Source organism: Pteropus vampyrus, unplaced genomic scaffold (genome assembly GCF_000151845.1).
Source record: "Pteropus vampyrus isolate Shadow unplaced genomic scaffold, Pvam_2.0 Scaffold19, whole genome shotgun sequence".
Taxonomy (NCBI): Eukaryota; Metazoa; Chordata; class Mammalia; order Chiroptera; family Pteropodidae; genus Pteropus; species Pteropus vampyrus.
The window spans coordinates 9,164,877-9,178,534 of NW_011888800.1; the positions used below are offsets into that span (position 1 = coordinate 9,164,877).

At 36.7% G+C, this 13,658-nt stretch overlaps 1 non-coding gene across 1 annotated transcript; it reads left to right on the forward strand.

Moving 5' to 3' along the window:
* Positions 1-5,353: 5,353 nt before the first annotated feature.
* Positions 5,354-5,472, forward strand: LOC111736420. The gene has a single exon (XR_002779176.1). It is a non-coding gene; the product is annotated as a 5S ribosomal RNA (ribosomal RNA).
* Positions 5,473-13,658: the final 8,186 nt, after the last annotated feature.

The following is a 13,658-nucleotide window of genomic DNA, read 5'->3' on the forward strand; positions in this document are numbered from 1 at the left end:
ATATCACAGTAGTTGTATTTTGGGGTGAGTACATCATTTTACAAGGATTCTCTTTTCTCGAAAACTATATCTCCACATTCCATTCCATATCTCCAGAGACATGTGGACTCTGGCAGCCCTGTGTTCACCATGAGACCAGGGATATGCACTGACACAATCCAGGCCAATCAGATTTCCTCTCCTGAAAGTTTGGAATTGAACATGTGAGAACAGTTAAGGTAGTGTCTCCATAATGCTGGTACTGTAAACATGGAAACTTGGGTACTATAGGGTAGTCATTTTTTAACAAGAGGACAGTGGAACAGAGAAATCTCGTCTGTATATAGATAAAAGAAGCAGACGTACGATCAAAAGCAGAAGGAGAAGGAGCATGAACACCCCTGAGTCTGTGCTGGTATATATGTACATATATTTGTTTCCTAGTTTTAGTCTCTCCATGAAGTCCAGCTGTTCTCTTGTTCTTGGGTCTGCCAACACTTATATCCTTATAATAAATCCTCCTCTGATAAAACCTATAGCCAGCTAGTCCTAGGACATAAACATTGCATGAACCACAAAATTCCACTTACCAGAGTGTTGGAAAGCCTCCAGTGTTTATTAAGCTCCTACCATGCACAAGTTATCTACCATCGGTGTATTGAAATCTAAGAGTTTTATTTTCCACTTTATTTAACATTTTCTTTTGACCATAGTACAAATTACATTAGGCTACATTAAAACTATATTTAAAAGTTTATGTCTATAATGTAAATTCAGACTCTATAATTCCTGTTTCATTTCATAGCTAATATTCACTCTGAATTGCTGACATATTTACATCAATATTCTGAAAGACATTTTGGAAGATAAAGGGGCAAGGAGCTCAGAGAAGCTATCTTTCTTCTCTTTAATCAGACCAAGTTTATCTAACAACTTTCAATTGGGCTGATACACAGTTCTAGGAAAATTCATTGAGAGACACATTGAAATAGCCTCTTTAGAAAGCATCAATGGAATCATTATATCCATATATTAACATTACCATGATTAAGTGATACACTGTGAATCACTCACTGGACCCATAGGGAGGCAGCCAACGCAGAGTCCTACCTAACAAAATGTACATAATAATCTAGTAGCAGTGTTTCCCGAAATTATAACACTCGTCTGGAATACCTGTAAACAGATTCCGGGAGCCCACCTCACACCTACTGAATCAGAATCTCTAAGAGAAAGGCCTAAGATTCTGTATGTACAACAAGCCCCAAACTGTTCAGCATGGCTTTAAAAATAACCATTGGGGGGGAAAAAAAAAAAAAAAAGAATGATTCCTGATACATTAATAAGTTGACTAAAATGTTCAGAAATTCTCCATTATTTAGTGAACTGGGTATAAGAATCCAGCAAGTTTTATATACTTTACCCCTTACAGGTGGTTCCCAAAGCTTGAACTCTCAATAGTCCTATGACCAGAAATTGGGTCTAGGGATTTCTGGTTGTATCATGTCCATTTAAAGGAATGTTATTGTATCTGTTATGAGTCAAATCACCCTAAATATTAAAGAGTTAGAACTTCACCATGCTTACAAGTTAAATGAACAGTTTTGTGTTTGCTTATAATAAATGCTTAACAAATGTCTGTGAGTGGCCGAATTTGATCTAAGGCTTTCACTGTATTCTGTTAACAGAGTTGTGGGAGAATAGCTAACTCTCATCCATGTTAAACTTAGTTCTCTATCAACAAAATCCCTAAGAGTTGTATGATAAATTGTCTTGGATCAGCTAGGAATAACTAGACATATATTTTTTTTAATGACTTGAACAGCTTTCCACTTCCTATAAAACACTCTACGACCAAAAAAAAAAAAAAAAAAGAAGAAGAAAAAAAAAAAAAGACCACTGAGTTTCACACTCAAGAAGAAGCCTCTGTCAGATGTTGCTGAACCAGGCTTTGATTCACTGTGCCTCATCTTCTCTCTAGACAAAATTTTCTGACCTTCATTAAATTCTTTGGCTGCTCTCCAAACGACCCTCTGCAGCCAAGTCTGGAGCTTTCCCAGAGTTCAGCCACCTTGTTATTCTTGGCATGGCTGACTGGAAATGCAGTAATAATGGAACTGCCCCATAGCTTCTCCCTCTTCTTCCCTAGCCCTTCCAACTGTATGCTGCACTCAAAGGCAGCCCTGGCTGGGTATGGCCTGGCCTTGATAGCCCACCTCAAACCAAAACAGACTGCAGAAAGGCTGACTTATATGCCATCCAGAAATGTGAGAGTACATTACGTCCTTCGTTCCAACTCAAGTTGTTCTATCTGATCACACATGTGGCACTTTTCTTGTATGTACTGGGGAAGCAAATTCCCCAGTATATTACTGAAGGATCAATCCAGTACTATGTTTCTTTGAAATAAATTTTGTAGAAGGGAATCTTCAACGGGGCAGTCCTTGCTCAACCCATTTCATAATAAATGTATTCTTAAAGTCTATGTACAGACAGTTGCCGTTGTGTATTCTGGCTGCCACACAGGGTCCAGTGTTCACTGGGAAATGCCAGAAGCAAGGAAAGAGGCATAAGAAGGAGGAGTGATACTGAACAACCCTCACTAATCTCACGCTTGTGATGTTTCAGACAACAAAGTTTGTGGTCCGCTTTAGAAAGTACGAAAAGCATGGTAGTGAATCAACAGTCAAAAGGTATAGAATGGATGTCAGGAGGGTTTAATCATAGAGTTATTATTAATAGTTAATCAAATCGTGTACTGATACAAAATTATAATGCTATCATTTCAGTTTATAGGACACAGGATATTTTCTCTCCACAAAAGCTAGCGTGAGAATAAGTCCAATAAAACCATTTTGTTCTCTGAAATAAACAAACTGATACTTTTAATGGTAAAATCTACTTTGTCAGGGTCAATGAACGAGAGAATATAGTAAAGCTAAGGGGAGAAAAGGAATAATAGCTGCCCTCGCCTGATAGGAACTGCAGGCTTAGTGAAAAATTCTAAGGTGTCAATTTCCTCTGCCATCATGCTCAGGGGAGGAGACTGGGCAAACAGTCTGGACTAGAAGACTTACTCTGGGTCAGATTTGAATCCCTAGAATGACATGCCTATGAAAGTATAGAGGTCAGGCAGACAAGAAGTGGAACAACCACCGGCCGACACCTGTACTAACCTTGGAATAAGTAGAAGGTGTTGCCAGAGCACACTACAGGAGGCTCTCTGAAGAAACCAAGGGAGATGATCTGGCTTCAACACTGTACACAGAGATAATATGAAAGCAAATACACACACTTGGGAACCATCTATGTCCCAGAGATTCACAATAGTAACTTTTTTAATGTGTGCAAATTCCTTCTGTGGGCAGAAGGACTGCTACTATGTGCCCAGATGAGTACATGGACAAATGATGTTTACTCAGCTTCAGAGAAACCATGTCAAAATATTCCTCCCAAACAACTGATTTCAACTTGTTCTTGTTTTTCTCCAACAGCAGCCTAACAGACTGCTTCATACAGGCATTTGACTTTTCAAATATTTGCATGTAATCATGGCAAACTCAGTGAGTCCTTGTGAATCCTTGCAGAGCAGCCTCTGAATGACATGTGTACTACATCCTGATGTAAAATGTCATCTGCTTAAAGTACAGGACCTGCAGCAGCACAGACCTGGCCTGACTCTGTGGTGTGTGCACCAGCAGGAGTCAAATGCCTAAAGCAGCCAGAGAAGAAATGCCATACTCCCAAAAGCTTAGAGTAACAAAAACAACAAACAAAACAAAAAGTCCAAGCTTCAAAGCCTATATGACTCTCTCTGGTCACTTGACTCTTCACTGAACAGAAAGCATACTCTACAGAAGGAGACACTAGCAATCTAGAAGGTAGTTTCTTTCAGAGCCTTGGGTCTCCCTTTATCCACAGAGTTGGATGTCCACGAACTCTAACTGCAAATGTACCATTTCCTCACCCATGGTCATTTGACACTTCTGATGCCTCCTAGAGAGACCCTGTTAAAACTGTGACTTAAAGGAGACTTTACTCCACATCTTACATTTTTCACATTCATTTAATCCCGTAAACATCATGTATTAGAATAATTAGAGATATCAGACATAATTAGAAAATTACCTTTTCCCAATAAATCTACGAACTTCATGCAAAACTAGTTTAAAATTATCTTTTGTGTTTCTAAAATTAACTATTTGTTATTTATAGTAAAGGTGCTTGTTTTACAGATGAATAGTGAACTACTTCCCACCTCTTCTATGTATCTATCAAAGTAGAGCAGGACAGTAGTCAGATATTAAAAACATGACATTATGCCTTTGGGTTCCCAGATTAACAGCAACATCATCAGAACCTGTTTATGCTGGGTGTTACATGGATCCGCTGGAAGCCAATCACCCCCATATATAAACATCTTTCTCACACCAATATGTTGCCATACTAGTCAGTTCTGGCAAGTTCATAGCCACTTTAATGATCAAAGAAGTTGGAAAATACTGTGCTCACAACTGGTAAAATAAACAGCTATAATTCCCTATGCCAGGGCTTCTCAAACTTTAACATGTATACAAATCACCTGGGGATCTTATTAAAATACAAATTCTAATTCAGAAGTTCTGGAATGGGGCCTGAGATTATAAAGGATAACAACCTCCCAGATGATGCTGGTCTTGCTGATCCATGGACTACATTTTAAGTACCAAACGAAGACCTTCTACCATGACTTCTTGGGAGGCCAAAGCAATTTCTCTGACACACATGAATTCCCAACACATGATTATGAAAAAAAAAAAGACACTGTTAAGAGAAAATATAGAGAAAATATGGGAAATTGCAGTTCTCAGTTCTAGAGAATGAGAGGAAAAAGCAAATTTAGGATTCTTGGCCCTTGTTTTGACTCATATCATCATTCTATTCTCCTTTCCATAAAATTGACTTGATATCCTGACTTCCTTAAGAGAGATGGAGATTGTTTGTTGCTAGGGCTTACCAGTATCCAAGATACAAAAGCATTATCTTTTGTTGTCTGCTTACAATTACCATAGAGAGGCCAGCCCTGGGTGGTGTCAGGCTTGCTATGGAGGTAGCCCATAAGACTATCTCTGACGTTAGAAACACATCTAAACAAGATCTGAATTCTCTATAAAGAGTCTCCAAGAGTTCTACAGCATTTAACAAGATAAACTTCTGTGAACTTAACCAAACTATTCTGATTAAGCGATTGTTGCTGGCTTTGCCTCTTGGTGATTCAATTTAGACTAAATAACATTCTGGAACCTCCACCCCACCCCCAAACTCTAAGTCTAGTTACAGTAGGAACACAGTAGAGCATATCCAAACATCTTTCATTTTAAAAGATGGAAGACAAGTCTACAGCCATGCCACTCTGAACATGCCCGATCTCGTCTGATCTCGGAAGCTAAGCAGGGCTGGGCCTGCTTAGTACTTGGATGGGAGACCACCTAGGAATATCAGGTGCTGTAGGCATTAAAAAAAATAAGTAAGTATGTAAATAAATAAATAAAATAAAAAATAAAATGTGGAGGACAAAGTGTTTAAATTTTACTCGAGAGCATAAATCCAGCCACCCTGACTCCATCTGAGGCCTCCTTAATCACAATTTTGCATCCCAAACATCCACACCATTACATAACAGTAAAGGGAATCTACAGTACCAGAAATAATTAGGGTACATCAAAGTGCTCATAGGTGCATTAAAGTCACTAATAATGAAGCACCTACCCTGTATATACAATATACTTCCTTCTAGGACAACATTTAAAATTACAAGCTGTTGACAAGTTGTTCCTCTGAACTACAAATCACTCCTACATTATTAGTCTTAGTGACCTCACATCGCACCCAAGGTCTCTTGTAACAAAAGAAAATGGCGTCCATGTCAATGAGACACCTTATGAGGCGATATCTCTTAAGGCAGATATGAGCCACGGGCAGCTTGTCTTCCGAGCTTACAGTTCTACCTCCTGAAGAAGTTGCTGTTTGAAAAGAATCTTAGTTTTTCTAGATTTTTTCCTACTTGTTAGGCCAAAAGACCTAGATAAGAGAATTAGCTCCTGCAGCTATAAATAAACTAGTCCTTCAGGCCTTGTGATGCCAGGCTAGAGAAGCCAGCTTTATGGCTGGGCAGCTATTCACATAACTCTGTGGGGCTTTCCCCCAGGAAGGAGGGCACAGAGAAAGCTTATGGATAGCAGGCAGTGTAAGAAATCAAACCAAATCATTCAAAATATCAGAGGATATGTTTCCCGAAAATGTAGGCATAGTGGAGTATCTTAAAAAACGTGAAACAACACTAACACCATAACCTCATTAACTAACCTACTTACTATATATTTCTTGTTGCCAAGTCCCTTGGGTGCCTTTGGATTCCAGGCCTCTTACAGATGATTCTGAAACTCCTGTGGAGTTAGAAATAGACTGATAGTGAGAACTGGCATGCCTACTTCTTTTAGATCTTCACTATAAAGAATGGCAATGAATGTATTTGTTCTCAGGGTGAGGATGAACAAATATAAGGTGGTGAGTACTGTGATTATTCCAGAAATAGATATATTGCAGGTCCTAGGCAACTTATACCACATTGTGCGAATTATTTTTAGTTCTTCCTTGTTCTCTAGGTCTTCCTTATTCTCTAGGAATGTAGCATATAACTAAAGGAAAGGGGATTGTGGCATTGCTTCCTCCAAGAATGACAGCTGGACCGACTGCATCAGAATCACTTGGGTTTTTATTAATGCAGATTCTTGGGCTCCTCTTAAAGTGATTCTAAATCACAAGTTTGGCAGTGGTTCAGAAATCTATTTTGAACCATTACCCTTAATGATTCTGAGTTCTCTAAAGACTAGAGAACCCCAGCTTAAGGTATTGCAGGGCTGAAAAGTTTTGCCCTATTGACTTGTTAAAAAGCCTTAACTGATTTTTATGGTGACTGCCACATCACACAATGGCAGGAGCAGTCCACCTGGCACCATTATCCATTATTTGCAATTACTTTAACCTCTTGGAGACACCACTATTGTAGACCACAAGGTCTAATTATAAACCAGATATAGTTGGTCATGTAGAGCCTTGAGATAACATTCCAATTAGGGGATGAGAGAAATACATAGTTCACTGCAAGAGACAAAGATGGATTGGCTGAAAGGTAAGAAGTAAGCTGGAATGCTTCAGCATGAGAAAATGTATTTGAATCCAATAAGCATCAGTTGACTTCCAGTCCAAGGGAGAGAATCTTCTGAGAAGGGAGTGGTCAGTAGTGTTACATTCAGATCTAGTAGAATGAGGACTGAAGGTTTGGGCATGAGAGAGGTCCTCACCTATGAGAATGTTACTCCTGGTAAACAGATCTGGCAAATCAGTGGAAACAAAAGCTAAATTAAAAAAGCCATGGAGAGATCAGGGTAAGGAAATAAAGATCTCATAAACAGACTACTGTTTAACAGGAAAAGAAAAGGATGAAATTAACCTAGATTGGATGAAATATACTTTTTGTTTGAGGATGACAGTCTTTTCAGGAACTCCCCAAGCAGACTTTTATTTCACTCTGCAGAACAAAAGAGTTCATAGGTACACTGTAAGAATTCAAAAGGTTTTCCATCCCACAGCCTACCTATCCCACCAACCAAAGAGATGGTTAGAGCTGGACTGAAGAAGGTCTCACTGACTCACTTAGGATTCACTTAGACAAGCAAGGGGACAAAGAAACTGATGATGCTCCCAGCTGTCCACTGTGTGTGTCTGAAAGAGTGAACAAATTAGAAAAGCTCACCAGTCACAACCTTTTGGTTCAAGGCCTAGAGACCTAAAATGAATAAAAAAAGCAAATGGATAAAAGGAGATAGCATTTTTGAAAGAAAAGCTTTGCCTACACTCATATCCTGGAATATTGGGAAAGGGAAAGAAGGGAATTCCAGCAGTTATAGCTGGGAGATTTTCCTTCTGTTGTCCAAAGAAAGAAAGACATGGCTAGAAGAGGAAGACACAATGGGCAATCAGAAAGAAAAACCTCTTTGTGCCCATGTGCTGGATGCATTGTCCTCAAGCCATTTACTCTAACCTAAGTATAGCCTTGGGAACGTAGCCAGCTTGGGTGTGCATCTGACTCATTGGGCCAACAGTGCAAATCTCCAAGGCCTTGTCAGGTCAATGTAGAATAATGAGCTCTGTCAGAATCCAAAGTTTCTCCAGGAAGAGAGAAAAGAAAAATTAAATATTAACAAAATGACCACAAGATATAGGAAATTTTTACCTTCCAGTGGGAAAAAAAAATCTTTCTATTCAAATCATGAAGCAGTTTTATGAAATAGTTTTGATTACACACTTTGTACAATATAGTCTTTGGCCTTTTACCTCCTCTCATAATATGCATTTTTAAACTTTTCAGTATTCAAGTTATCACTCTTGCTGCTGAGATGTAGATAGATGAATAGAAAGATCAAACAGCTTTAGTTGGATTTAATTCACAAACTATATAATACACTTATTTAAAGTATATGATTCAGTGGATTTTAGTATATACACAGGATTATGTAGCCTTTGCTACAAAAAAATTTAGAACATGTTCATCGTCCCCCCACAAAAGTCTCACACCCATTATAAGTCACTCCCAATTTGCTTCTCCCTCAGCTCTAGACAACCATCAACCTACTTTCTTTCTCCACGGATTTGCCTATACTGAACATTTCATACAGGTGAAGTCATACAATATGTAATCTTTTGTGACTAATTTCATTTAACGGAATATTTTCAAGGCTGATCCATGTTGCAATAAATATTTCTTTTTATTGCTAAATAATATTCCATTGTATGGATACACCACATTTTATTTACCTATTCTCAGTTGATGAACATTTGGGTTGTTTCCACTTTCTGGCTATTATGAATAATGATGCTGAAACTTTTATATTGGTAGTATATATAGTAGTCAAGAGTCTATCACTCAAATTATTTCAAAGTTCTGGAAAGCAAAATTTCTTCAAAACAAATGCGCTCATTGTAAGAAACTGTCAGAGTTAGATTTAAATGCCTAAAAAAAAAAATGATACAGATTTGATAACATGTTTTGTCATTTACTGCTGAGTGAGGATTTAAAGATTTGTTCCTCTTTCCACTATTTATTTTGTTGCCTGTCATTCTTTCTGTCCTGTCTATTCTGCTTAGCTCTAGCAGTTCTCAATTAAGCCTTTCAAAAAATGAAAATACTTTTTACATTCATTAGCTTTAACAAGAAAACACATCATCATTACTGCCCATTATAACTAAATGAATAGTGAATATTTACCACACATCTCTTTCCTATTAGGCTTATTACTGTGTTTTAAAAGCTATGGTTAAATTGTTTCACAAAAAAAAAATAAAGGAAAATGTTTTCATGCAAAAGACCATAAACTTGCAAACATGAAAAACCAATTAGGAGTAATACAACTTATTTTTAATAAGTTGTTAACACAACTATTTTTAATAAGTTGTAAACACAACTATTTTTAATAAGTTGTAATAAGTCTTATTTTTCCAACTATTTTTTCAAGGTATCACAGAGCTTAAGAAAAACCAATATTTACAAGAAGACATGAAAAGACATTAAGTACTTGATTTTACAGCAAAAACATAAATCAGTATATGTGCAATACAAAGCAGAGAATACACTAAAAGGTCAGTGGCAGAAATATAAACAGAAAGACATAGTTAAACCATGATATGGAACGAGCTTATTTTATACAAATTCACTGCAGAAATCACTGAATTTCCACATATAACCACATAGAGGGCTGTGACCCAATTTACACATATGCCTCCTAACCTGCATTTGAAGCTCCCAAGGGGTTATTTCCACAGAAGCCTATTAAGAGCCCATTTGCTAACTGTCTATCAACAAATGTTAAAGGAAGAGCTTTATTGTTAGACTATAACTCAGAGACTTACTTTTATTATGAATTGTATCTATAAAAGCTCTATGTATCTCAACATAGGATCTTACGTTATTGACTAGAAATCTCTACTTCAGAATGCAAAATTCAGTTTTTAGCACATTCACAGAGCTAGTTTTCATTTTTGAAAACCACATTGTAACTAGTTCTTCACCTCTCGGACCTTTACCCTTTTTTCTTTTCTTCTGTACCGAGAAGCACTACAGCATCCCAGGGAAGAGTGCTGAGCCTGGAGCAAGGCTGCTGGAATTGAATATCATTTCATCCTCTAGACAGCTATGTATCCTTAACCTCTTTGAGCTTTCATTTTCTTATATGTAAGCCAAGGATGTATGTAAAGCATTGATATATGTGAAATGTTTAGAAGTAAATCTGATTCTCAACAATTAACTAATATTATTTTAATCGATCAAATTCTTCATGTACAGAAAGAAGAAATAAAACCAAACATCTGCTTTCCTTTCTTTCTAAGGTTGGAGTCAAAACTCCTACCAGGCCTAAAATGGCTAAGCTCTGTCCCCTGACATCTCTCTAGCCTCACCTCCACTCCACCCTGTGGCCCACCCTACACACAACAATGTAGACCTACTTGAGTGTGCTTGCATACAGTGCAGTCTTCTTTACTTCCATGCTTTTGCTCCTGCTGCTTCCTCAAGAATGTCTCCTACCACAGTCCTTCTCCTAGCTAATGCAACCTTATCTTTAAAGTCAGTGGTTCAGTGGTCACCTCTTCTAGGAAGTCTTAACAAATACAGCTCCAGCTTCTCACCCATCCCTCCTACCACCAGCACCATAATCATGATTGGTTAGATATCCTTCTCTCTGGATTCCCATGATATGTAATATCTTCGCATGTCCTACCTTCAACTATATTTATTCTTTGAAGAGCCTGTCTTCTCTACTGAACAACATTTTTTAAAATTTCAGCTTTACTGAGGAATAATTGACATAAAATTTTAAGATATTTAAAATGTACATATATATATATACATTGTGAAAGGATTCCTCCATCTAGTTAATTAACACATCCATCACTTCACATATTTATCTTTGTGTGTGTGAGAACATTTAAGTTTTACTCTCTTAGCAAATTTCAATTATACAAAAGTGTTATCAACTATAGTCGCCATGTTTAACATTAGATCCTCAGACCTTATTCATCTTATAACTGAAAGTTTGTACCCTTTTACCAACCTCTCCCTATCTGAACTGTGAGATCTTTTGAGGGAAGGTTCTGTCACATATTTCAAGGGACTAGAACTCTGCCTGAAAAGACAAAGGTGCTTAATCGACGTTTGCTGATAGGATCGGATATATAAGCCATTCTCAAACTTTTCGGTCTCAGGATCACTTTACTATACTGAAAATAATTGAGGATTTAAAGAGCTTTCATTTATGTGGATTATATCAATTAGTATCTACCATATTAAATATTAAAACTGAGAAACTTGTGAAATATGTATTAGTTTAAGAAAGTAAGAAAGGTAAATAATGCCTAGTATTATTATGAAAAGAGCTGTCACTCCAAGGACTCTCTGAAAGGGTGTCAGGGACCACCCTCTCCCCTCCTCCGGACCACAATAGAATGGTATAGTGGGCTTTTTGTTTGTTTCTTAATTATAAAATGTATTTTCACTCATATGAAAGTTAAAGTATTTGGAAAGGGTGAAGGGCAAATGAAAAGATATAAGAAGGGAAGGAAAATACAAACTTAGCCATAGCTAGGGAAAATTGCTAGGGTCAGGGAGGCAAAGAAAAAGAAGAGTTGTAATAAAGTACAAACAGCACCAATCTTAGAAGAAATAAAAAAGAAGTTAAAAGGAACTCTGCACAAACAAAACCAAAAACAAGAAGGCCAAAGTTTGATCAAAATCTTAAGTAGAAATTGGTTTTTCAGGTATTAAATGCACCATTTTAACAAATCTATCCCATTCCACTCTCATCTTTTCGTCATTCTCAGCTCTATGCGCTCTTTCAGTAAGCACCTCTCCTCCTCTCTTTCTGGAATTCTATTCTCTCTTGCTTTGTAGTCACTGGCTGAAAAAAAAAGCTACTGTGATTAGAAAAGAGGGGGGAGAAGCGACAGCTCTGATAAAGCTACATAACTGGAATCCAACTGATAAATTTTTTAACATTCTATTAGATTATGAAGAATGATAATGAGATTTTAAAAATAGAGATGCTGAAGTTATTTTTACGTGTGGGAAAATATATTAAAAATGAGTGTTCTTAAAATATGCTGAATAAAGTCCAGGACAGAAAAATATGGACGTTGTTATAGTGCTAGGGTGGTAGATGATTTAAATTATTTCTTTAATGTTGTGAAATCATCCTTTCTACAGCAAGAAAAGGCATGGACATATGACAATTAATTCTCAACTTCAATTTGCCTTTCTACAAACTTTTCAGGGATATACAATTGGTTTGAATATTGTTAAGCAGTTAGTTATATGTGCTGAGGTCAAAAACTCTAGGTCTAGACCAAATGTAAGTAAATTATAGGTCCAGGCCAAATCTAGCCTGCAGACTGTTTTTAAATAGCTCTCAGGCTAAGAATAGCCTTTACATTTTTAAAAGTATGTAAAAACAAAATAAAACCATCAAACAAAAAACAAAGAATAACATGCTAAAGAAATTAATTGTATGTGGCCTGCACAGGCAAAAAATATTTACTACCCTGCTCCTACCAAAAAAAAAGTGTGCTAATGCCAGATATAATACATTCATCATATCTGGTCCATAATATGTGCTAAATAAGTGTTATCTATTATTAATCTTGATATTGTTGTACCTATATTTTATTATCCTTACTAATTATGTTCCTTGAATAATTTTAACTTCTGAGGTTAAAATTTAACTGAGGATATGGCTTGAACTTTGTTTGATTTTTTCATTCTTTTCATCTTGCCTGTTTCTGAAAAATCTTGATTTCTTTTACCATGGTAAAACACACATAACAAAAAAAGTTACCATTTTTTTCCTTTTTAATTTTTAATTTATTGTGGTAACAACACTTAACATGAGAACTAGCTTCTCAACAAAATTTTAAGTATATAGTACAGTATTGTTGACTATAGCTACAATGTAGTACAGCAGATCTCTAGAACTTATTCATCTTAAGGTAACTTTATGCCCATTGATTAGTAGCTCCCCAAATCTCCTTTTCCCCAACCCCTGGAAACCACCATTCCACTCTGTTTCTGTGAATTTTACCATTTTAAATACCTCATCTAAGTGGCATCATACAGTATGTCTTTCTGTGACCAACATTTCACTTAGCAGAATATCCTCAAGATTAATCCATGTTATCATATATTGAAGAATTTCCTCATTTTTAAAGTCGAAATAATAATCCATTGTACGCATATAACACATTTTCTTTATCCATTCATCTGCTGATGGACATTTACTGTTTCCACATCATGGCTATTGGAAATAGGGCTGAAATGAACATAGGAATGCTAATAGCACTTTGAGATTCTGATTTCAATTCTTTTAAATATAATTAGTGTCCTTAAAATATGTTGCATGAAGGCTAGTTTTGGAAAGTAATATGGAGTTGGTGATAGACGTGGGACTGCTGAATCATATAATAGTTCTATTTTTAATGTTTCAAAGAACCTCCACACTGATTTCTATAATAGCTATACCATTTTAGATTCCTACCAACAGTGCTCAAGAGTTTCAATTTCTCCACATTCTCTCCAACACTTATCTTTTAAAAAA